Genomic DNA, 26431 nt, shown 5'->3' on the forward strand with positions numbered 1-26431 from the left:
CACATTGTGTAGTAACAAAGCTTAAGAATCTGATAGATCTTTTACCTGCCTGTCTTCACCTACAGATCACATGCAGAAATGTGTCATTCCAACAGACACACGTAGATAAACGCAAAATGTCTCAAACAAATTGTGTTTGAATCTTGGTCCAGCTTCAGGCCAGACAGGCTCAATTGAAGAGGAGATTGGCCGTTATAGAGGGGCATGGTGGCTCTGCTGGAGGATGGAGGCGCTCCATTTACCAGCGCTGAAGGAACCGTGCACTCATTTCAGCCTAGTGTCCCACTGGGAGAAGGAAGAGGAGACAAACTTACTCAGATCTCTTATGTTTTCACAGGAGCAACCTCTTCGCCCGTCCGCAGGAAATTGCGATGTTTTACTGTCTTGTCTGAAGCACTGGTTATTTGGAGCAGTTTTACTCTCCAATCAAAGGTGTGTCCCTCCCTCTACCATCTGGTGGTCTCAGCTTGGCATTGACAGTCACACCTCGGTCACAAACATGCTCACTGGGCAATTTCTCTGGGATCACTAACAAGGGGATGCCTTCTCCTTAGAGATGAATTTAGCTGACCCATCAATTACTTTCCCCCTAGAAGAGCATAACATGATAATAATTATGATAATGACATGACATTGTGATAATGACATGATAAGGAAGTGTAAGATGAATCTGCCCCCTGTGCAGCAAGCGCTTATCATGTCAGCAGAGGAGGAACTAGACCTGACAAGAAGATGCATTTAGTGCCTGTAGGTATAGAAGTGCTTGAGTATGTGTCAGGTGTATGCATTGGTTATGAACGTGTCACATTAATGCATCTTGTATAGTTGACATTCTTAAAGACCTGATCAGTTGACTGTAATAAATACTTTAATACAAGGCATCAGTTTCAGTGCAGTCAAGTTTTTGACATTTATTTTATGACCAAAGAGTTTCCTCTCACAGATGGTTTGATGTGAAAGTGAATGTTTTTTTTCTTTTTCTAAAATACAGTACAGGTCGCCTACATGCAACACTCAGTTCCAATACCTCAGGGCTGTTTGAGTGATGCTGGTGTTGATGTGTCAAAGCTCAGCTAGAACACAATATTTCTTTCCCTTTTGCCCAACAGACACCTCCATCAGAGTGAAACCTCCTGTCTTAAACCTCCGGGAGGAGAGCAGCAAAAGGAAAATCCCCCTTGTGCCAACAGAGCAGGCAGTAAGTTTGCCATCCTGCAATTCAATACCAAAGCTGAACAGTGTCACACTAAAACAGTTCCATGTAATGTCTCCTCCCTTCACTCTGTATGTGTTTATTGAGTGTGCAAATCTCTCTTTTACTCCCCTATGCAAGGCTAAACCACTGCTAAGTGGCCAGGATGTGTACAGTCCAGTTTGGAATTGGTAGTGATGGATAGAGGGGCAAAGCTGTGATTGCAGTCGATAGTACTATCCATCTTCTCAAGCAGAGATCCCTAAGTTCTCTGAATATTGAAGATAGCAGAGATGATCAATATGAGCGCAACTTTAAGATTAAGTCTGGGTTTATTAATCCTCACAGAAAGCTTTTTTCACTCTTGCCACCTGTGTGTCTGTCTGTTAAGATTTAGTGTAAAAGGTAAAGAGAACTATATCCAAGTGCTTATCCTGTTCCACAAGTTTGGAAGTGAGGGATTGTTGAGTGTGCCGCAACTGTCAGTACAGCATGTGTAGCAGCTCAGCCAGCTCATATTGATAGATGTTGTCCAAATGTAAAGAGAACAGGAATCGTTCTGCAGGGAGTGCGGGGAGACTAAAAAAGGATCAGAAAACCTCTTAGTGGAACAAATGAACTTAAAAAGCGCAGTGAATTTAGAACAAACCAATGGTTTTATGCTGTATATATCAGATTTTTTTGTGCTGGGAGCTTATTAAGGTATAAAGAAAATACCAAGCTTTGACACCAGGAATTCCTGAAAGAGCTAAACATTAATTTAAAGACATGGGTATGAGCTGATCAAACCACAAAGAGGCATTTTGTCACTCTCATTCTGATTTGTAGTCAATGGCACTTAGGTTGAAAATGCTGCTGAATACTTCATCATCCACATGCCAAATACACCATTTTTCATTTCTTGTTAATTCCCTTTCCAAAGCCTCCTTCTATTCCCTCCACCCCTCCTAATCTGGCAGTAAAGGTCAGTTTAGCATAATGACATCATACAGACGAGCATGGGCAAACCCAGATTACTAAATCTGACTCTAATGTGGCTTTTCAGATGAAACAGCATTAAATGACATTAATGGCGTTGCATTCACTGGCAGCTTTAACGGAGATTGCTCAGGACTGGCCCTTCTTTACCCTCTTTGTATTTTTAATGAGGTGACAGAGAGAGGCAAGATTGGAATGGGATGGTCTTACAACATGCTGAGCTGGGATCAGATACAGTCCGTCTATTTGTGTAATATTCCATCAGCTCTCTTATAGGGCTGGGGTTAACCTCTTCAGTGTGACTGACATTTTTAGAGCACAGGCACCACCGCTGGCAGAACTCAAGGGGACTTTTAGAAAAATATTACAGCCATCATTGGCACGATGAGATCACTTTTTTTAATGTGTCTTTGAGTTCAGGCCCAGATTAGCATTTACTGTAGGCTTTGGAGATGAACAAACTGGTTCATGATTATCACTGCGGTTTTCTAAGCTTGTGAATTAGCAGGCCATTTGCTCAAAATCTTTACTAATTCAGCATCTGTTTGGGTATTTATGCCCTCAAGCACATGTTGCTACTTGTACCTCGAAGACAAAGTGGAAAACATGCCGAATTCTAAGAACATAATAATATTGCTCCGCTGTAGCAATTTACATTTTGAATAAATAAATGGAGGATGAGAAATGTGTGGAAAAACACAAAGATGAAGAGCCTTAAACATGAGAAGTCGCCTGGGTCGGGTGCATAGTCTTTAAAATTTGCCTGTTTCTAGGCTGCTTCCAAAGAAAGATGTTTTTCTGCTCCATCACTGTGGCAACAGCAACTTTCCCAGCACAGGAAACATGATCACTGGAGGGAATGTCGACTGGAAAAGAAGAAGAAGAATGACGACACAGGGGTCATGAATTATACAAAGGGTGTTAGAAGCTTTGCTACACTTAACATCATTAAGGCCTGTATTAATTACGGTTATGAAGCATTGTAAATCACATCCGTAGCACTTTCGTCGTTACGGCTTAACACAGCCCTTTCATAACTGACTCACGGCATGCTGGTTAGGAAACAATACACTAATCAACACAGAACAGCATGTGTACGTGGCACAATTACCTAGAAGATTTCAAGAGTCATCTCAGATTGGTACAAACAAAAGAAATAAGCTTGTACATTCACTCAGTTAGTCCCATTTTAACATTACCCACAACAGACATGCACATGAAAGCACACAAACACACCACTGCCACCACCAAAATGACATCTAATTACTTCCACGATAAACACCTTATACTTTAGAATATACGGAGGAGCAGTGAGGAGATAGCTAATGTAATGTGATGCATTTTTAAATAGCTTTTTATGAAGAGTGCCTCAAATTAACATGGCACAATGCAAACAAACAAAAGTGATGCTGTGTGTAAAATCTGTCGAGTCAGCATTAAAGGTCCAGTATGTAACATTTAGGAGGATCTATTGACAGAAATTATATATAATATTCATGTTTTCATTAGTGTATAATCACCTGGCAATAAAAATGTTAGTGTTTTTCGTTTCCTTCCTCTATCGGCTTGTTTGCATTTTCATGAGTTTCACAGCCACCATAGTTTCTCCTACTGTTGGTTTCAGTTTGCAACTTCAATGGTAGATACTACACTATATCCCAAACACTGGATGTTTAAATTACACTATATTAAATAAATTCCATCTTCTAAAACAATTCTGATTCATACTGGAGTTATAGGTAAAAAGTGTACATCCCTGTCCTCTATGAATTATGCTTATATACCACTTATTTCTTTGCTAGTTAGGTTGCGTATTTTGAGGGAAACATAAATGCTGCTAGGATTATGAAGGTTTTTCCCAGGGAAGGGTTCACATCCTAAGTCCTGCTTGTGGTTAGTTTGGGCAACAACTTCACTTTGGTTCAGGTTAAGGAAAGATGGTGGATTAACACTCCAATAAACACCGCCTGTGTCATGCTTCAAGTCAATATTTAAGACCACAATCTTTCCCAAACCATAACCAAGTGCTGTGAGTGCCTTAACACATAACAAACTGGTTATTGTGTAGAAGATGGTACACAATGTGTTGAAAGAAAACACATGAAATATGTTATTGAACATTTTACCACCAACTGTACATTTTGCAGCTTCTCCGATACATTAATTAACGTTTCCTCTTTAATGTTGATTAAAGTGTAATCTGGATGCCATTACATTACAAACAAGCATATTTGCTGTTGCAAATTAGTAGTATATAAACATTTGTAGGAGAAGGCTTGAAATGTCATACATTGATCATGATACATAAAACGATAATCACAAACATATTGTGCTACCTTTATATGTTAACATATGGCTAGAACATTTCATATGGTTTACAACTGTAGAGAAATGTATCTTGAGATTGGTTACCAGTGGTTACTGATGGACATGCTTAAGGTTTGAAACCCTTTGTTTGTTTCAGATTTTCAGACATTCACAAATAACAAAAAAAAAGTATGCAAGAAGAGACAAAAGAGATGAAAAAATACTGCATTGAAACACAAACTTTTTCATTTACACTCAAGAGACATCAATTGACAGTATAAAGTATTATTATTAACTTTTTATTAATAGGTGTAAATACATTTCCATGTAAAGTGTAAATGAAGTTGACCTTTAGTTTTCATTTTAGTAAAATTCACAACATAAACTTTGCTTAGGTTTGTATTTTCTCCATGGAGGCCATTCTGTTTTGGTGCTTGCAGCAATCCCACAAACACATGGAGCACATCAGGGTAACAACTAGATAATGATATCATCAGCACATGGTGGGGGCCCAAATCATATCAACGCAATGTTACCACCCTGCCCTGTTCTGCTGAGACATGTGATGCACATGTCTGATAGCCATCTGCCAGAAGGAGGAGGTTTATAAGGAAAATTAGGAATGAGGAATTGTTCTTTCCACGATGGTGAGATGGGCGCTTTCAAAGTCAAACTATTTATGCCAAAAACAATCTAGAAAAAACTGGAGCTCTATATGGTTTCACTTGATACAATTTATGCTAGGTTTCTTTCACCAGAGCCATTTGTTATTCTCATCATCAGCTTTTCTAAACAGTCAAATATGTTTGCTGCATAGCGCAATGGGAAAAAAAAGAAAACTTTGACCACTGAGAATTTTCAGTGGCCATGGTGGTTGGGGTCCTGACCAGCGGTGGTCAATGTGGTGTTTAACTGTGTTGGCCAAAAGACACGGCCATGAACAGTGTGTGCCCAGGCCTCATTTAACTCCAAAGACAAGCATTAACATGTGAGCCTTCAGCTGAAACCTTCCATCTGTGTGAATGAGTCCCTTTGCATGTGTCAAATTGTGCAAAACTGACAACTGCAATGTTAGCAGTCAAGCCCAAAGAGTGTGAAGGACACTGCCAGGTGGCGGGCTTTCAATGTTTAGGATATATACTCCTCTTTTTGTCATCATGACTCAATCACTGTGGTCATCATAAAGTCAGATTCAACCAGTTAAAAGCTGATCCTGCACTGCTACACCCAACTCTTAGTGAGACATCCTGAAAGTTCTAACGAAAACGTAAGTTACTGAAGGAAAACATGCTGTCACGTGGGTGGTACTCACTTGTTTAAAGTGATAAATGAAGTCCATATTTTTTTTCAAGATTCTTGTTTTTGTGGTTTTTGGCAACAGCTTCAGTGATAAACAGTCATCGCTTTGGTGTTTGGCACTGCCTTCACCAGAAATCATCTTGCAACTATATTGTCATGCTTTGATGTCACATTCGTGCCAGCAGCTCCCAAACCTCAAATTAACAGGATTTTACTGTTCTACTGCAAAATGAGTCCAACTCATGGAAAAAAATATATATTTCACTTGCAGCTGTGGCCATGTCTATAGATCCAGGTATGTGCATACATGTACATACATTAGCTATATTACCACATGACTTGGACAATCACTAGTAAGTTAAACATAGTCTACATACAGTGAACTTCCCACTGAGCTATTATTAAACATACAAATAGAGCTTAACAGAGATGTTTGGCGCTACCAAGATTAGTCATGAAATCAGTCAGTTGTACATAAAAACTTGGCTTGCAACTTTGACCACAATTTCAGCACTGGCCCAACATTATAACTGAAAGAAAAATTCTGTTCTGCTCATGCAAAATTCTTCCATAGCACAAACCTTGGAAGATACCAACCGGTATAATCAATTGGCAACTTTTTCAGTGTAAACTGAAGGGGTAAAATACATAGTAGGACACTTAAGCAACCAATGTCAGAATAATCAGAATCTTCTACTGGGTTTGAAATTATATATTTTTTTTTCCTTTTGAGTTAATCTAAATGGTGAGAAAAAACAAAGGTCTGAGCACAGTCTCATTGCCAAAATGCAATCTTCTCCACCACAAGGTCTTGCCATAATTTTCTCCAGACCTCTTGAGTTGAGTATGTGGCTACTAATGCATCTTTGAACCACTGCTGCATTTGTGTTACGACTCACATATCATGTAGGGTGTAATATACACATACAGTACAGTCATTTAAATGAAGTACATGGATGTGTAAACAGTGTATGCTTTATCTGTAAATTATATACATACAGTGTATGTATTTAATTTGTTATTATGTGTCAGGCCCTCTGCAGGTAGTGTAATCTAAACAGAGGAGATAGAGGCTGGGTCAAACTGAGACAGAGCAGAGTAACAGCAACAGTAATCCACATAAAACTGCAGTTTTTACCAGCAAATCCACCACCTTCAAGAATTTCTCAGTCAATTTGTAGTTTACAATTCAGGAACTGAGCAAGATTAAGTCATAGTTAAAGCACAGGATAAAGAGGATTTACTCAGGTAATTTAGTGTCTTTGATTAAGATAGGTTTGAATCAAATGTTTATTTTCAGATCCTCAAGAGTATAATTAATCTAAATATGAGCCTAAATGATCAGCCCAAAGCACTAATTGGTCTTTGTTGTTCAATCTTCGTTTGCTGTTTGTATTTACACTATGGCATAAGGATGTCTTATCTCACTGAAGCCACTGAGGCATCAACAGGACCGCACCACAGCTGCAAAGCTAATTAATGTGATTTATGCTTGTTTGGTTGCTTGCTAGCTTGCACATTTTTGAGGAGAGCAAAATCATCTGCAAGTCATTGTCTTTGGTAAATAAGAAAAATTGGACTTTTCAGTAAGCCGAACACTGGCTTACTCCTTTGCCCGGTGGTCTACAAGCACACAAAGCTTGCTTATTCTGCCTCACACACTTATGTAAGCTCTGCTTAAGCCTCTGCAATAAGCCTGAGGGTTTTGAAGAGTTACCACTTTTAATGCAAAACAATAAGCTCCAGACTTTGTGAAATTCCATTTTGGCAAGGATCAAATTTGTTTCTATCTTGGATGAGGATGATATTGGTGTTTGAATAACTTTACAAAGAGCAACAGTGTAAAAGCAACTTCACATTTTTTATTTGTCTGTGATAAAAAGGTATAACACGTATAACACCACATACACAGTAAAAACAGTTGACTCCAGTGGCAGTGGTTGTACAGGATATACATTACGAGAACTAACACCACCTTGATGCACAGAAATGCTATGTTCCCCATGAGCATTTTAATGGTTATTTAATTGTGCCCTAAACAGTTATTTACTGGGTGGTGACCCTGAATATTCTAGGAGGCCAATAGCTGGACAGGAGCCCTAGAACATGCAAGTGATTTTAGATATTTATTGTATCAGAGCTGTTGTTAAACTGTTGTCAGGGGGCCTACAATTTCCTACAGCACTCCTGGTTATTTGTATTAGCCAGCAGCAAAAACCATGAAAGTCAGGCAAAATGCTTAACTGAACGCAGTTGGTTCTTCTCTCCTCCAGCCCTTTTTTCGCTGTCTCCCTCCAGGCTGCACTGTGCAGTGGGTGAGGCGGGGCTATTTAAGGCTATGGCGCTGCCATTTGGCTCGGGGGTCCACATGTGCGCCGGAGGTCCTCATTTTGATTCTAAATCGCCTTGACACCAAAACAAACAAACTCTCCTCACTGCACCAAACAGGCCTGAAATATTATGGGCACAGGGAGGGATATGCAATTACAGCAGCTAATTTGCGGTCACCAAAGCTAGCCCCATTCCCAATGCCCCCAACCACCCTCGATTTTAAATATTGGGGAGCACAGAGTGTGTGTGCACGTGTGCATGTGTGTGTGTGTGTTTGGATGGGGTCTAAGAAGGAGCTCTGGGAGAAGTTCCCCCTCACAGCTGTAGGAAGGTCAGGCAGCACCAGGGCGATTAGCTTTGCTCATCACGTACAATTAGGGTTAGCGCTCTGCAAGGAGGCATCTGTTGCTAATTGAAGCAGAATAGATATCAAGGAGGCCCATGCTTTCTCCATGCAGAAAAAAACAAACTCAACTGGAAGTAAATAGACTTTGGCTTGTGTGAAATTGGAACTGTGAACCACCTGCATATCTCACAGGATAATACTCTCAATCAGTGGCTTTGTGTGTAACTGTTCAGAATTAGTTGGGTATTACAGCAACAATAATTGGTCAGGTAATTTTAAAATGAGTGATGAATTGGTTCCAAAGCATTACCAGTACACAAATCCACATATAGGCACGCAGATGCAAACAAAGAGACTGGAGTTATTAAGGGAAGAAGGGGGATGGGAGGTAGAGACAGGAGACTGAGGGTGAGCGTGTCAGAGTCGAGCCAAAACCGGCCTGTGATGGCAATCTGATGCGACTGAACCATGTGCCCACTGGCCAGCTGACATCAGCCAGCGCCTCTCTGACCAATCCTCCCGGCCCCTTCATGCCAAGGCCAGATGCAAACAAAGAAAACCAAGGCAAGCACACACAGACACACATCCAAACAGATTTCGTGTTCATGACAACACCCTGGAAAACACAGAAACTGCAAGATAAACTGCAGGATCGTGCTAAAGACAAGAATGTGACACAAACAACAGCATTCTGGTGCTGTTTAAACCTATTGACACGTTTCTGTGGCTGGATTTCAAACATCTGAGCAGAAAAATAAGGTGCAGTAACATTCTGGCATACTCCAAAGTGTGATCTTTGGAGGGAAAAAAGCTATACCCTAGAGCAGCTATATCTCTCATTGATTTGGCTACTTTTTTAAACAATACATCATGACAACTCATTTACCAAGAACAGTCCTCATCTTGATGATGGGTAACACTTGTAATCAGCTAACGTTGCTCCTTTCTGGCATTGATGCTTTTACCAAAGCCAATTTATAACTTCTTCATCTAGTTTATTCCAACATAGCTTTGTACTAAGTAAACGTAAACAAATAATAAAGCAAGATGTGTAGCAAAAAAGACTATTTTCACATGGTTAACCATTTTATCTCTCTATAAACTCTTTTTTTGAGCTGCCCCTGAGGTCACAGCAGAGGATGGAGAAAAATACAGAGAAGTGGCATTTAGTTCAAGCGAATGGCGCTGAGGAGGACTGCAGAGAGGGGGCATTATTTTTCATGGCGGTCGGCTTGTGAGTGTTGGAGGTAGTGACGGTGGAAAATGTGAGCAAGAGCAGCTCAATATAATATCTGAGTGCTGTGCTGTGTGATGATTTTATATGCTCCTTCGAGTACCTGACACACACCTTCCACACATACATGCACACACACATGCTCAGATATCCCTGTGGAGCGATGGAGCATAACAGGGTTTATCCTCGTTGACCTTCACAGTTTGAGTCCGAAGTAGGGCTTGGCTGCTCGAGCTGGTCTCAGTGTCGCGAGTTCCAGCCAAAGCCCTAGTTATCAATGTGGTGGCTCAGTGCCTCTTTTTCTGAGTGTAATAAGTGCAGTGCACCGCTGACTCAATGTAGACTTTCAGCCTGGAGTCCTTGATATGTCGGTCATGACCCCAGAACCCCTGTAGTTTAAAAATTGAAGTTACATTAATCGTATATGGCCTTAATAACTGAATAAATCTTTATTTATAGTTGGGTTATAGCAGGTACATTGTATGTATCCCACAGTCTGAGCAGGCACTCTCATAATGTTTTGTCAGATGAATGAATTGATAAGATGGATTTTGATGAAACATAGTCAGTGCAATATGGTTGTTTTAAGTAGGCCTATGGCAGTATTTGTTTTTGTTTAAAATTGCAGTACTGAATTTACTCAAAAGTATGTGAAGGACAACTGAATATTAGATATTATATATATCTATATTTAATGCATTCACCAATTTAAAGGGACACTTCACTCATTTTACACATAAACTTCAGTTTACTAGTCATAAAGAGTACCTATGATTTTCACAGGAGAGGGATCTAATGAAAGAGGCTATTGAGCGGCATTATGGTAACTGTAAGATCCAGCGTTTTTGGAGCTTGACCCACACTAGACACTAAAAGTCAGAATATATTTGCCTCTGCCACTTCGATTTTGACCATTCTTTTTTAAATCTGTGTGTTGTGAGTTTCCAAACTTGTGTAATACTAAATTGCTGGGCTGCTCCTTTGATTAAAAAATAATTGAATGAAAATGATTAAAAGCAATAGCAAAATATTTGGTTCAGTGATGGACTTTGTTTTGGTTATGGGTTCCTGCTGTACAATGCAATATTCAGTGGCATAAAAGAAGTTTGGGAGCCTTTGAATAGTGCCCTCTTAGATGTAGATTTTTACATCTCCAAAGCCAAATCATCCATGAATTAACATTTAACAAGTTACTGAATCACCATGATAAATAGCTGCTTGTGACCTCTGTTCCCTTATATTGTTAAAGAATGTTCAGGCACCAAGTTGGATGACACATTGATTTGATTTGTAGCAGAAAGAACTTTTGGGCATGCAAAATAATTTGCCATAATAGCTGTGAGCCTGTATGGAGAAATGGATTTTATTTAGGGGTTGTTAATCAGTGAGACCCGTCTGAGTCTGCCTGGTCTACCTACAGTAGCTCTTAAATCCAGCCTTGTAATAACCCTCTCTAATTAGGACTGAGACACACTAACAAGGGACACCACCATCATCATCACTCAGCTACCTCATCATCATCACCATTCTCATTATCAAGCCTGAGATCAAATTCCAGCTTGGCTCCGGGATAGTGGGACTTCAGTACACCTGATGTATTGTACGTCATTAGATTGTTGTTATTACTGTGCCATGGGGAGTCAAACAGGATGGAGATTCACTCCTGTAATATTCTATATGGCCTACGAGGGAGGGACCCACTTGACATTCTCCACCTAATGACAACAATCTATTGAGGCAAAAGGCTGACACATTCATTTGTTTACTCTCCCTCATCCTCTTTCTCTCTCACCCGCACATATGAACAACACACATAACCAACGGAGCACCGCTGCAATACTGAAGTCTGTCTCAACACAACACAACATTATCCATGTCTGATGTAATCCACATGGCTCATAGTATTGATCTCTACCAGATAAAATCAACCTCAGTCTCTGTTTAATCCGTCTCAATTAACACCGTAGGATGCATGTTTCTATTTGAATGGCAAAGGAAATAATTCCGACGAGTGACCCCACAGGCTGGGGACCAGGCCCGTCCATGCAGCCTCGGCCTGCCCAACATCTTGCTCAGGCTCGGCGCTGCAGGGCAGCTACTGCTAAAAAGGCAGCTGCCTTATGATCGATGACTTCATCCAGTCTGCCTGATTCCTCCACTTGTGCTGAGAGAACAATTAATGTAACAGGCCCACAGAGAAACGCCTTGATTAGGCTGTGAGAGCAAGGAGCCACGGGGAGCCACTTACAGGGAGAAGCTTTCCATGCAGGAGTCTTTACCAGACATTACATGCACTCACTGACGTATATGTGATGCCACAAACACATAGCATCATTCTCACTTCATTGCACTGCTCCATACACACAAACACACCACTCCACTCTGTTGCCAGCAGGAGGACCAGACCATTCGGCACAGCTGGTGTATCCCAATGTTGACTCTCCAGTTGGGGAGGACTGCCGCAGGGATTTACCATAGAACCGTAGGCAGTGCAGAGATTGGTCGGGTATGAGTCGATCAAGCTTTATCTCTCCCCAAGGTACCTAACACAAATCTCTTCAATAAATAACCTGTTCTTAATTCTGATTTCTTAATGCAACTCCTGCAGAGAAGATTAATCAGTTTGAGTGAGGCCCCCAGATAGCTTGTTCACATGGAGTTTGTGCCCCCTCCAACTGCACATTCACTATGACTTGCTTTAAAGAACTGATTGCATTATTTTGTTTTCAAAGAAGGACTCGAACACCTTGCAGCTCTGGCATGTACATACTCTCACATATTCACACAGACAGCAACACTCACACAAATACACACACAAACACTCATGGCACTTCTTTCCAAGCCCTCCCAACATCTGCTTGTTCTTCCTCTGATTAAAAAAATCCTCTGCGTTTCATTATCGCTGATTTGCATAGTAATAGCGTGCATATTAAGCAGCTACTTCAGAGGGTGGGCGGTCTAATGAATGCCGCAGTCTCCTCTGTTTTAACTCAATTTTTCCTCATCCATATTCAGTCGTGTGCCCCCTCCCAGCTCCCTCACGACCCCCCTGCCCTCAGGGACGGCAATTCTGTTTCCGCTGAAATGCTTCCTCTAGCCTCTCCCCAAATCCCAGAACCCTCTCCATTAATCCAATTAATTAGAGCCATTGATATGCAGCCCGCTTAGACCAAGCAGCTGTTTGCCTGCCAATTGCCTTGCTATGACGATAAGGGGGGGGGTCATTTATGGGGAGTCCTATCACCCAATGCACATACAGCAACACTTTGCACCCAGCATCGAGAAAGTCGCCACCCACAATGATCCCACCAAGTTACCGCCGTCTTTAAAGCCATTGAGAAGCATCTCATGGTTGAGCTAACTCCTGATAAGTGAAACTCATAAAGATTGTTCCGTCATATCTCTAAAAGGTACAGACGAGGTAACCTTTTCACTTTCACACAGTCATTAGAGCATTAAAATATTTGGCAATTTGCCACCTTTTTGACTTACAGAGTCTGGCTGGAAAACTGGCAAGTAAAGCAAGAAAATTGTGTTGTATGGACTTTGGGATAGATCAGTAGTAACTAACATTCTGATCCATTTTGTTTCAATCTCACTTATATCGCTTATTACTCTTGAGGATAAGTTCCTTCTTGGGGAAACAAAAATGAAGGAAAAATAGATGAGCAATGGAAATACTTATGCCCTTTATTCAATCAGCCGCTACATATTCCTCTGCGGTTCCACAAAAAAAAGGAGCTAAATATACATCAATGGATGATAATTCTCCCAATAAAATACCCAAAATAGAAAATCTGGAGAGAGATGTCCCTTGGTGCCCTCAGTAAGAGGTGTGCCTCAGAATTACCATACAGAAATGAATAGCAGCGACAGTGTCTAATGTTTTGTGACACAGCACGAATGTGCACACCCTGGCCCAATCCAGAGCTGAAGCCGCTCATCGGAGATATTAAATTAAGAAGTGCTGGAGTAGAAGGGTAATTCACTTTTCTGCTTCACTGGCTATCATTGCCGAGCAAAGGAACGCTGGTGGTAAACTATCCCTATCTCGCCTTCAGTCTGTCTCACTCTCTCTCTTTTGACTCACCTTCCTCTCTCTATTTTTCTCTGTCCCTCCTCTTCAAATATTCGTCAGTTCCTTTCTGTCGCCCAGGTATCCTTTTGTGATCATACATATTTTCAGTACATAATCCCACTGAATAACAACAAGACTTTATGACAAAGTGAGCAATCTTTCCAAGAAAACGCATTCACTGTTGCTTTCAAAAATCAGAAGGCTGATTTGATGAGAAGGAACTATGCCTTTAGGCCAATAGACTCTTGTTTTGTCATATTTCATAAATATGTGTTACTAAATGGATTCTTGGACATATTTTCGGATGAAGTATTGTAACTTAAAGAAGTTCTCTAAACCAGCTTCATCGCCTGCATGTCCACCTCAGTTAGTGGATCCCCCTACAGTTCCCAGAGAGCCTGTTTCCAACCCTCAGATGAAAGATAAGTTAATTTATAAAACCATATCGCCAGACAACAATGTTGATTTTAGATGACATTCAATAATGATTTTATGACAGTGTTTTCAAATTCTCCCTTATCTGCGCATGGAAACTACCATAGGGTTAAGGTTAGGGAAAGATTGTGGTTATGGCTGATAAACTGGTACGGTTGACTTGGTTGAGGTTAGGGACAGATTATGGTAATGGTTAATAAAAAGGGGAACTCTAATTGCAGGTGTGTGATGGGATTCAAACTCTGGACTCATACATTAAAGTCAGACATGCTACTCGACTATCCATCACGCTAACCTTTCCAACCTCCCCTTGGCACTGAAGGTTGGTATTGGATGTAAAACATGATGTGCAAAAATTTCCAATATGAATGTAATTCCTAGGGATATTGGACTGGGCCAGAAGTGGGTAATTGGAAGTGGAAATTACATCATGACCTGTGTGTATTTGACTAACAAGATTGAAAAAGTAGGTGACACCCATGGTAGGGTGCTTTTTTTGTTTGGCTGTTTGCAAGGTGCAGAAAGATTTAATTGCACACTATAATGATATAGACAAGTAATGTTAGTGCTAGAGAGTGCAGCTTTGCTGAAAATTGCTATGATATCGCTATGGTGAATTAGCACCTGAAATAATACAATGCTGAATGATGCTGAAACAGTGCAGCGCAACATGGTTATGATTCCATTGCCCAACGGGTCAATGAAGAAGGTTATCTGTCTCCTCTATGATGGATAAGTCCCTGTAGGAATGGTGAGTCTAGAAAAAAGCTCTTCCTGATGGACTGACACCAAAGCCTGATGGTTAATATTGATGTTTGAGATTGAGGAAAACTTTTCTTCTTTTCAGTTATTTTGTAGCAACATTGAAAATGTTTTGACATGACATATTTCCATTTCTGTTTAGCCAGCATTTTGGGAAAATACACCAAACAGTAACACGGACTCAGAAACGAGGTTATTGCTGATTTCTAAGGAGCGTTAAAGTGAGAGTTTTATAAGAAAGACTGCTTTTTCCATCTCTAAAACTAGGGTATGGACCTAAACATGACAGACTTGCAAATACTTCCTCACTCATTTGATAACTGAGAGTCATGTTGGTTCTGAAAAGGTGACATGTTAAAGAAAGTTAGAAAAAGTTAAAAAAGAATTGAAATTAATTCTCGTCCAATTGATTTCCTTTGTCTGATCACTGTGGCACTCACTGCATGGTCCTATATGTGTAAAACTCCGCCCATGTGCATGCTAGAAAAAGTATTTGCTGGATTGTAGAGCAATCAACCAGATGTGTGAACAGCCTGTTCTCCCACAAGATTTAAACTTTTCCTTTTGAGTCCATGTATTGCTCTGTTAGTGTGGTAGTGAGGCAGGGCTGAAACCAAAGACAAATCAAGACCAGCTTTGAAACAGGATGCATAATGCAGTGGAGGTGAAATCAGATGAGAGAAAGGACCATTTGTTTACCCTTGATGAAGTGTTGATGTTGGAGGTCTTTGTTTCAGGAATATACAAATCAGTCTGTTTAAGATATTTTGGTACCTCACTTTAGGGACTGACAAGAGAACGTTGGCTTGAACATGAACGCGTCTGGGAATGTGCAACAGGCCATTGCTTTGTTTCAGTTACAGATTCAATCTCATGTATTTTCCACCGTTTCAGCTGATTTTCTCTTTGTGCACACACGCACAAAGAGAATGTCAATTCAGCATTGATTACAGTACAATTAAGGTAATGGTTATATTGAATAATATGACCTGCATTGAATATTCATGGAAAATGATGATTAACATATTCTCAATTTCTCTGTATAATAGTATGACCTCCAGCAGGATGGAGACATTTCCTGAAAAGTAAATAATGATTGTGGAGCGAGAGGGAAATTGAAGAAATTAGTTTATTCCTCCTTCCCTGTGTGAAGCTGGGTTTTCTGCTTCACCACGATATTGTTCTACTGCTAAAAGCTGCCAAATGCCTAGGAACAGAGTTGGACGTGACCCAGTCTGGACTGATTCAGGAGCTCTCAGGACTCACTGCAAAGAGATGTAGAGATGTTGTTTGTTGTGTGAGCTAAAGGTGAAATCAGGGGCAAAATTCTGGACCCTGTACATAGTCCATTCTCTATGGACCCCTCCTTAAATCCACAGCTACTGTATTTATTCTAGTTTCTTTGTTGATCGTCCTCACATGAGAACCCTGTATACTCCTTATCCCTCAGTCCGAAGCCGCTGGGTAAAATTGAGAACGAGGTTCATGTTTTGTTTTGCTGCTCTGTCAACCATGACGGAGGGGATGTACTTTTTAGTAAATGTTCTCCATATATGTTGATTTTATTTTGGCTTGGTGATTATGAAAAACAGAGCTGTGCCAAGCTTGGGAGACAAAGCAGATAATTTTGTAAAGGATCAAGTTGTAAAATGACCTCTAATATTGTAATGGAAGGAAATAGTTGACCACTGCAACTGTACTTTTAGTGTCTTATGAGGGTGGGGCACTTTGTGTAGATGACACAAAAAGATAAGAAAATCAATCAATAAAAAAAAATGCAGAGAAAGTGAAGAGAGAGATAGGAGGTGTCTATTTATCTAGGTGAGGAAGTGCCTCTCTTCATCCCCTCCCACTCCTCCTCATGTCTTCTGAGGCAGAGAGCTGTGACTGAAACACATCGCTGCACCTCACTCGGGATGAGCTCCAAATAAATGGGGGGAATGGGGCCACAGAAGGAGCGTTGGAGAGAGAGGCGAATGGAGGCTGAAGAGGAGAGCTCCTTAAAAAGGCTTGTCAAAATAATGAAAACAAATGGCGACGGAGTCTCCTGAGATGGAGAGGAGAACTTCATTTGTGAGGTGTCTTCGGCGGAATTCTGCTGCGGTGCAGCAAGTCCTCGGTTTAGAGACCGAGGGGAGCCTCCGCCATGCACAGCCGAGGGAAACTGAGGAGAAGAAAAATGAGAGCACTCATTGTAATAATTGTTCAGGGTCAATTATTCCCACGTTGGTGCAAATCATGCTGATATGTGTTAGCATGTGGCTGGGAATGGAGCTGCTGAATGTAGCATTACCATGGATATGATCCCCAGTGATGCCTGTGCAAAAAGCAACAGTGTGTATTGATTTAATTCATCCAGGCTAATTGGGATTCAAATACAGTGTTTTGCAAAGTCAAAGTAAGAATTTAAAAAAAGGGGGTTTGACTGGCTGTCAAGGGGGTCCAGTGTTACACAAACTGAGACCAGAAAACTCGCACTTTCACTGAATAGTCATTTGAGTTTAAAAGAAGCGATGATGCCATGCGACAGAAATTGTGTCTGAATAAAGGTAAAAACAATGTAAAATAATATTTAAAGTAATATTTTTACCATACCTTGTTCCAGCTTCCTGTCTATGTGGCTTATTCCGTGTCTGTTCTTTAGAATAAAGCCAATTGTTACTTGTTACTGCTTTTCAGTGAGACATAACATACACTTTCCTGCACTTCTTCCGTCCCCTCAATTCCTCTCTTTATCTCTCTTTCATCCTCCCTCCCCCTCTCTCTGGCACCTAACATCTTCTTTTGCTTATCACCGCCTTCCTTCTTCATCCTCCCTCCTTCTCCGACTTTGACTTCATCTTTCAAGTGCAGCAGCAGCAGCAGCATCTTCCCTCCCCATCCCCATCCCCATCCTCTTCACAACGCTGTCCGCCGTCTGCATTCCTGTCACGTGCCCACCAAAGGTTATATGGCCCACTTTCTTATCAGCTGCATTGTGGGATATCTCGGCTCTCAGGCCTGTCTTCTGGAGAGCTATCTGTACCCCCCTCCTCCCCCTGTTGACTGCTGGGAGGACAACCTTTGTCGACCTTGTTTTTTCTTTTTTTCTTTTTTCTTTTTGCCTTTAACAGAATAAAAATGAAAGAGAGAATGAATGCAACACAGAGAGTGGGAGGAAAAGAAAAGGGGGAGAAGGTAAAAAAAAAAAGCACAAGTCCCCTGAGAGAATGTGTGATGAGATTGGTCCAGAGTTAGCCTTGTAAGAAAAGTGCCGTTGGCCCCCTCTCTTTCCAAGTACAGTAGACATTGAATCAATATTGCCCACCCACCCCCTCCAGAATCATTCTGCCTCTGCGCGTGCCGTCCACCTGTCTGCCCGTCTGGGGGGTTTGGGGTGAGCTGCTGGTGGGGGTAGAAGGAGGTGTATGGATGTTTGACAGAGCCGTCATGTACAAATTCATTTTGGATCCAGCCAGACTTTTGCACTAATAGGCGCACACGTTCAAGGTCTTTGCGGTCACGCTGAGACAGAAAAGCAGATAGATGCCTCTCTGCAGTACTGAGACCTTCCAAACAAGAGAAATGTTTGGAATCTCTCACACTGTAAGACACAGTTTAGGAAGTGTACTGAATAAAATAATAATATAAATTTTAACAATGAAATGCATTTTCCAAACATTCCTGCAGGTCATGGGTCTTTTGAAAGCACATATTAAGCTTAAATGAGAACACTCACACATTCAACACTTGCTTGTAAACTTCTCAGAGCTTAGTTTTAACAATAATAACCTCGCAAAAAACACATTCATGCCATATATTTTTTCCAATCATTTATATATGCCATTTCAAAACCTATCGCTATCTTCATCAATAGGTTTATGTTTACATATATGTTACTGTGATTGATTTGACATACAGCAGGATGATCGTGGGTGCAGACCGACCTTTCTCCAGCACTGTGAGAAATAGTGTTGTGGGAGAACTTGGATAAATCCTCACATAAGAAAAGAAGAAAAAGTAACATCTGCTAGCTTATTTACAATTGTAACGTTAGCAACCAGGTTAGGGTAACTGTCTATTTTTAGCGTGTAGGTTGATAGCTCGGAGATTGTTGTTGTTTCATGTAGCGGAAGGAGAGGAGAATACAGCATCAATCACCTGGCCAATGGAAGGCTTATACCTGGTCTTCATCCAGTGAGTCAGACTATGTTACACATAAGCTACTGTAACTGCACAATGTCCAGAAAATGAAGCACAATTCTAACAAATCACAGACCCTATCTTGTAGTCAATCCAACATGGTTATGCACATGTCAGTCTGTTGTTTTGTCTCCAGGCGTATGTCCTCTGAGTTAGCATTGTCATATTAATGCTCCAATTCTGCTTCGGAATTACCTGATTTCATCTGTTCCTTCAGCTACATCAACATTTTCAGAGTCTGTCCTCAAAACCCTCCAATATCAAAGAAAGTGCTACTCTGCAGTGAACCTGACACCATGGAGATGCACCATTATGTTACTGTTACCTTTTTGTATGTCTTAAGTCAGTTTCAGTGGCTAAAAATGAGGACAAACAGGAAAGTACATTAGCAAAAACCGAATTTGTTTCTAATAGTGCAAATACCCCCAAATATTTGGTCCATATCTTTTTTCAACAGTATGTTGTGTTGTTCACTACAGGTTTACATAAGGATGGTAATTTAACCCAAAAAATCTAATATATAGTTTATTGAATATCTTTGTCTTACGGCTGCCTAAAAGCATTTCCCATAAGCCCTAGACCATCGCTGGTTAAACGCCATAGCTCGACAAAAGAGGCAACTCCATGGACAAGTGGAGGGGTCGCAGTTAGTTCAAATACGTATGTAACAACAGCAGGACAGAGTGGAGCCAACGCTGCATTTTTAAGTTTTTAGACAGCAGAGATTATAATTAGAAAGTCAAAACAAAAGTGATGGATATGAATCTTGAGTATGAGTATTTTTTCTGTGCTCACAAACTTTGGTAAAATTTAAAAGGTTTCCATTTCCAACCTTCGAACCAACTGCTGTATTGGGTCCTGATTTGGCTTAGAATATGGAAAATAAACAGGAATGTGCTTAATTTTTTAGATAGACCGATGAATGAGAGATTGCACTGAGATGTAGAAACTAGTGGAACAGAGGCTAGCCCGGACGTCACCTCCTGACTTTGGCTCTTTGAAAACTTTTTAGAAAAAGCAAAAAATAAATAAATTATTCTCAACAAATATGACACTTTGACATCAGAAATTTGTGAAAAATAAGAAGTTGGAGGAATAGAGGGCTTAACTGAGTAAAATGAAGGTTATTAAAAGAGGTGCAGTATGGCTCTAAAAGACTTGAAGTATTCTTTTCATGGTTAAGTTGTACATGACCCAATCTACTTGTGTGTTTCTGGTTGTTAGGCAAAACAACTGCTCTCACAAAGATAACAGACCACCTACTCCATCATCTATTTATAATGCTGAGCAGCATATCACACAGTGGCATGAATAATCTCTTACTTCACTGCCATACAATATTTCCTGGGGCTTCGATACAATGATCCCATCAGCACACATTGCGTAACAGAGGAATAATGACAGCTTAGGTAAGGATAACAACAGCAGGTAACAAACAGAATTATCCTTCCATGGTAGGCCTGCTGCGGATATAGAACCAACATGCAGCCTGCAGTTGTAGAAGTAAGTGATACATATCATATCCATGTGACATGTCACTTGACATGGGTGTTTTGTTGTTTGTAAGTATTTAAAGCACGAAATACACAGTAAATTGAAATGAAAGAAATACTTATTTTTATCATAGGTCTGAAAAGTCTACTGAAAAGTAGCTCAATAATTACAATCAGACTTACTTCTATAATGACAAATGAGCAAAACAAACACTCACATGTATCAGCACATAGTGTATACTTCAACACACTAATTAATTTCAGTGTTTGACAAACCTCAGAACTCAGGATCATTTGTTGAGATATGTCATTAAATGCTCAACGGGTAAACACTGTTATTTAAACTTTAAACAATCATGATGGATGGCGCTCCACAGCCAGAAGCTCTTGATAAGAACAGCATTTTAAATTTGAGAGGAACCCTCTTATCCCCAATCACCTTGGTGATGGTCAGAATGCTTTTTCAAATAAGTTCATTGCAACTTCAGCAACTTTTGTAAATAAAACATGAGGGTGCTTGTGCATGCTGCCTTGAATAAACATCTCCTTGAGTTTAGAAAAAAATAATGTCACAGCAAATAAACATGTCATGTCTCAACACGCCAAAATGTTTAAGAAGTGTTTATGTGGCCCAAACCCAGACCCACTGTTTTTCACTGTATTCGTGGCATTACCATAATCTATTATGGAAGAAGCCACACATGTTCCCTCGTAGCCCCTTCTGACGGTCCCACCTGGGACTAACTAGCGTGGAGCTGCGACTTCAATCTCTGGATTGGATCTGCCAAGCTCTCTCCCTTTTTTTCTTAACTGGGTTATCCATTCAGTTACACGCAGGAGGAGAGCAGGGTTAAGAGGGGCGATGGGGGAGCACTTAGCAAGCGAAGGCCATGGTGGCAGTGCTGGAGTGTTATTTAATGAAGTGGAGGATCAGGATGCACAACGTTGAACACACGGGGTGGTGTAGGTGGTGCTACAGGAGTTAAAAGCGTGTGTTTGTGTGTGCATTTGTGGGTGGGGGCGTTGGCGGCGGAAGTGACAGCAGGTTGTGTTGTATGTTCCACAGGGTGAGGGAAGGAGGGGAGGAGGTTGATGGTGCAGTGAGCCTGGGGGGGCTAATAAGATCACTTTTTATTGGCCCACAACCCCAGAGGAGTGTTTGTTTGTCTGCCTGCATGATGGAGGGGATAAAAAGTTAATGCATAGGCACTGTGGAATAGGAGACTGGGCTGGTCACTGCTGCCCCCTGCAGGGCATGCTCCATCCAAATGTGTGCGTGTGTGTGTGTGTATGTGTATGTGTGTGTGTATGTGTATGTGTATGTGTATGTGTGTGTGTGTGTGTGTGTGTGTGTGTGTGTGTGTGTGTGTGTGTGTGCGCGCGCGTGCGCGTAAAAGATTTGTATTAATGTTGTTGCTCTTGTTTCCATGTCTCCTGAAAGACAAATCTCACAACATAAGCTGTGGACATCTTTATGTTGATTGAGTGAAACTACAGAAGATTGTGATTTGTGAAAATTATAATACACAAACACAATAACAGCATTTTGTCCATGTAGTTCAGAATCATAGAATTCATATTGTGCATATACTCATTTGGCCTAGCTTTCCTGCATTACGTTTTTGATTGAGCATTGCCACAAGGAAGCAATCTGCTTCCATGTCTCCACCTCATACTGTGAATTAATGTTATTACAGTTTTATTTACATTATTGATCACCAGTGGCTAACTTTCTAATTCTACTGACTGCACGGCCAAAGGCACTCATTTGTGAATGAGTTTGTTAAGTGTTTTTTTGTGCTGAGTGTGTGTGAAAGAGAAAAGGGGGAGCATTTGAAAGAGAGATTTTTTTGAGAGAGAGAGCTCCTTGTCACCTCAAAGTTCTGCTTCTGTGCACGTGAAGAGATTGAGCGAGGTATCAGGGCTGGGTAGTAAAAAAAGGGAGTGGACCGGGGAGGAAAAGGGGTTGTGGGGGGGGGGTGTAAATTCAAGACGGGGGGAGCTGGGTGAGGAGAATATCAATCGGGCATGCGGCGTAGAGGCAGCCTGCCACGGTCCGCTCCAGGAGAAAGATTAGAGAGGGGATCAGTGTCATCAGCAGCAGGAGAGTAATGGTGCAGGCCAGGTTCAAGGCTGGAGCCAAGAACGTATCGGCATCGCAGCCACCCCCATCCCATCACCCTCATGCCGTCAACCCCCCCACCCGCTCTCCCCCACCACCACCACCTACATGAAATAGAGGTTAACCGCCAATCCAGACTTTTTCCCCCTCTTTTACTGAGTGTGAAAACTACCGCTGGGAGTCTCAGGACAATTTTTATATAGGATTAGAAAACAAAAATCAATATTTAATTATCTTTGAGCTTTTTGTGTCACTGCATCTTTAGGTCAGTAAGTGTTCAGGAGCCAGGGTCGCCCTGGCACTGTAAGTGAAGGAGTCGTTAAAGAGCCAGTATCTCTTTTTCTTTTTTTTTCTTCCAGAGCTTTCATTGCACAAGGTTAAAGTTTCATGAAGGGGCTGTTGCCTTGTATGGGCAGGAGTGTTCAAATCTCTGAAATGAATAGGTTAATGATGCAGTTATTGATTGTTGAACGGCTAGTTTTTTATTATCTTATTAAACCAAAACCTGGTATTGACACAGTAATGCACATGAATGCAGCTCCATGCTTTGACATAATCTTAAACATTCAGACTTGTTCAGTTATCGCTGGTCATCGCTAGGCCTTTACACGGCATACATCCCAACACAGCACTACACACAGACTGCATCCGCCCCAGTACATAAAACACTGGCTGTTTACGTGGCTCTCAGACGCTGTATTGGATTAAGGTGGCTCTTTAGCTTTTTTTTCCCTGTGGCAGTGGCCGATGAGCCTGTGGAGTGAATGTGACGGCCGCTTAAGCGGTGACAAGCAGAAGGTCAGTGTCGCTGATGAAGGAGTGAGGCCAGCTGGCCCTCTGATGTAGCCATCCTTTAAAGCACCGAGAGAATCTATCCTGTTTAAGGCAGACACCCAGACAGACATGGCCAGGGAAGATGGTAAGGGAGAGAGAGAGAGCAGGGGGAAGAAGAGACAAAAGGAAGCGGGCAAGGTAAAAGGAGTGGCAGAGACGGAGAGCTTAAATGTCCCCATTCTGATCAGTACCTCTGTAGCAGGCAAAATGTTCCACAGTCCCCTGGGCCATTTATTAAAGTGATGAAGAGCAGAGAGGCCCACTATGAATCAGACTCCCCTGTCCGCTTTGTGCTGCATAGGGATACTCATGGCCAGGTACTCTCCTCACTTGATTGCAGTGATGCTTTTGTAGCCTGCAAGAGGAGCCAGGATTGTCATGGGAGAGTATGAGAGTGCCAGGTGAAAGGAGAGGAGAGAGGAGAGGAGGCCTTTCTCTGTGGATACACATTAGCCTAGTTGTGCATATTAGATTAGATTAGATCAGATTAGATGAAACCTTAATGATCCCTGTGGGGATATTGGGTCATTACAGTGAAAAGTGAGCACTGAAACAAACTAAATAAACATTTGCAAAACTAATCTATTGAAAATAACAAAGCAAATAAATAAATAAGGGGCTAAAATAAATTCAGATAAATGTCCTATAAAACTATTCACCTTCTAGCATGACTAAAGGCAAGGAATTACCAGTACCTGCATCCAAAATACGGACCCCTCTGCTCAATTCCTGTCCTCTTTATTCACATCTGCACTCTTTATGCTGTCTTTGTGTGTGTGCATGCGCGAGGCTGTTCTGTTCTGTGCTGAGCCAAGCTAGGCTATACCATCCATATGCCTCATTTCCCTTTATGAGAATGAGGGAAGTCCCGCACGCTGATTATCCTATATATAGCCAGTTGTAATCATAGGCCAGTGGAAAGTAGAAGGGCTGTGTGGGGATAGAGCCTGATACAGTATCACTGAATTATAAATGGGAAACTCATCTCCATGTTTGGAGCAGAGAGGACACGGAGTGAGGAAAGGGAGAAATTAACAATTCTGATTTAGATTTTTCTTCACGGTTGTGTGGTTTAGTGAAAGGTTTTACATATCTAGTTATGAGGTTTCTCCTTAAAAATCTTTATGGCTGCAAAAAGGATTATCAACTATGAAAGAAGAAGACACAGGTGCAAGATACATCGTGCAACAGCCAGCACAGATCAGCGCTGCTCCAACGCCAATCCAGAGAAGTTCTGAAGGTGTTATTGTCGAACATATGAGTGAGCTGTCAGGATATTTCCTCCACCTAACCCCCTCTCTGTCTTTCACCTCCCTCCACACACCCCCACCACCTCTCTCCCTCTCTCTGACACCTTCCCTCAGCGTAATACACACCAGCAAGCAATCGATACATACTCAGCCGAGAGCCAGGAGGAATTGTGGCAGTGTAGGCACCACACATTACAGGGTGGCCAAGGCCAATAAGCTGCGGAGGGGAGAAGGAGAAGGACAAAATGGGAGCTACGGCTAAATAACAGCTTCTGCACACAGACTTCTCCTGATGATTGGGACATCTTTTTTACCACGCATTAAGCCTTTATTTTTCACCAGCGGTGACGTTTATTTAAATTTGGATAGATGCTGTCATTTTGAACTGACATCAATTTAGGGACGATCTGATCCTTTTTAAAATACTCTCTCTCTCTCGCCGCCCACATTATTATGCTTATTATTGTAGTGAATGTGATGAAATGCGCAGAGCACCACAGCAAGAGATATGCCACTATGTTTCCATAGCAACATATCACACTGCCACCGCTGCATCATACACTCAAATGACAGACACAACCTATTAAGCCCTCTGAGATATATGAATACTGTCTGTTTGCATGCGAGTGAGAGTGTTAGTATGTCAGTGTGAAACCCCACGAGTGTGCACATGTCTTGACTTCACATATTTCTGCCAAGTAACAAAACTTTAGATGGGAATACCGTTTAAAGTCTTAATGTGTATAACATGTAATTAATTTTCATGGAAAACACAGTAAATTCTGCTTTGACAATTGATTTATTTGTGTGTGTATGGGTTTATTTGATTGATTTCTATGTGTTTATTTAACAGAAAGGCCATTCACGTGCAGTAAAGCCACAGAATGCCTAGGTGAACAACATCAACTATTCCTGAATAGCTACAAACTTAATATGCTGATTATTCCTTCAGTGTATTGTCAAGAACAACAGATTCACTATATGACTACACTTCCAGCCAGTAAATCTTTGCTTGATGGTTGTTTGTATGTCATAAATTGCCAAAACTTTAAGGTTAACTTTAAAAACATTCTTTGGGATCCCAGTACAGTTGCTGTAAAAGCAAGAAATTATACCCAAAAACATTTTTGTCATAGACTGGTCGCCTTAGTCACAAACAAATATTGTCATATGCGCAGTGGGTGAGCAAGCATGACTCAATACAAGTGGAGAAGTTGCACTTTATCATCGCTGGGTATGCTTAATATATCCTAAACAAACTGTTATGCAACAAACTGCTCTTCAATGTCAGCGTCAGTTTTTCAGTATTTTTTTGCAGCACATCCGATAAGCCACCATAGATTTTAAGACAACTGACATAGTATACCGCAACGTTTGTGGTAGCACTATCATTTTATTTTACTTTTAATAAATGGATGTAGTTGCATCCCAAAGCTTGAAACATCACTAACTACACTAGGCACATAAGCAGGATACAATATAGGTACCATAAAAAAGTACATATGGCAAGTAAGTGCTCTTGTATTGTGGTATTTTAACTACAACCTCTGAGCTGTTAAAATCTCAAATGATGAGGTACTCTCACAAT

Source organism: Dicentrarchus labrax, unplaced genomic scaffold (genome assembly GCF_905237075.1).
Source record: "Dicentrarchus labrax unplaced genomic scaffold, dlabrax2021, whole genome shotgun sequence".
Classification (NCBI taxonomy): Eukaryota; Metazoa; Chordata; class Actinopteri; family Moronidae; genus Dicentrarchus; species Dicentrarchus labrax.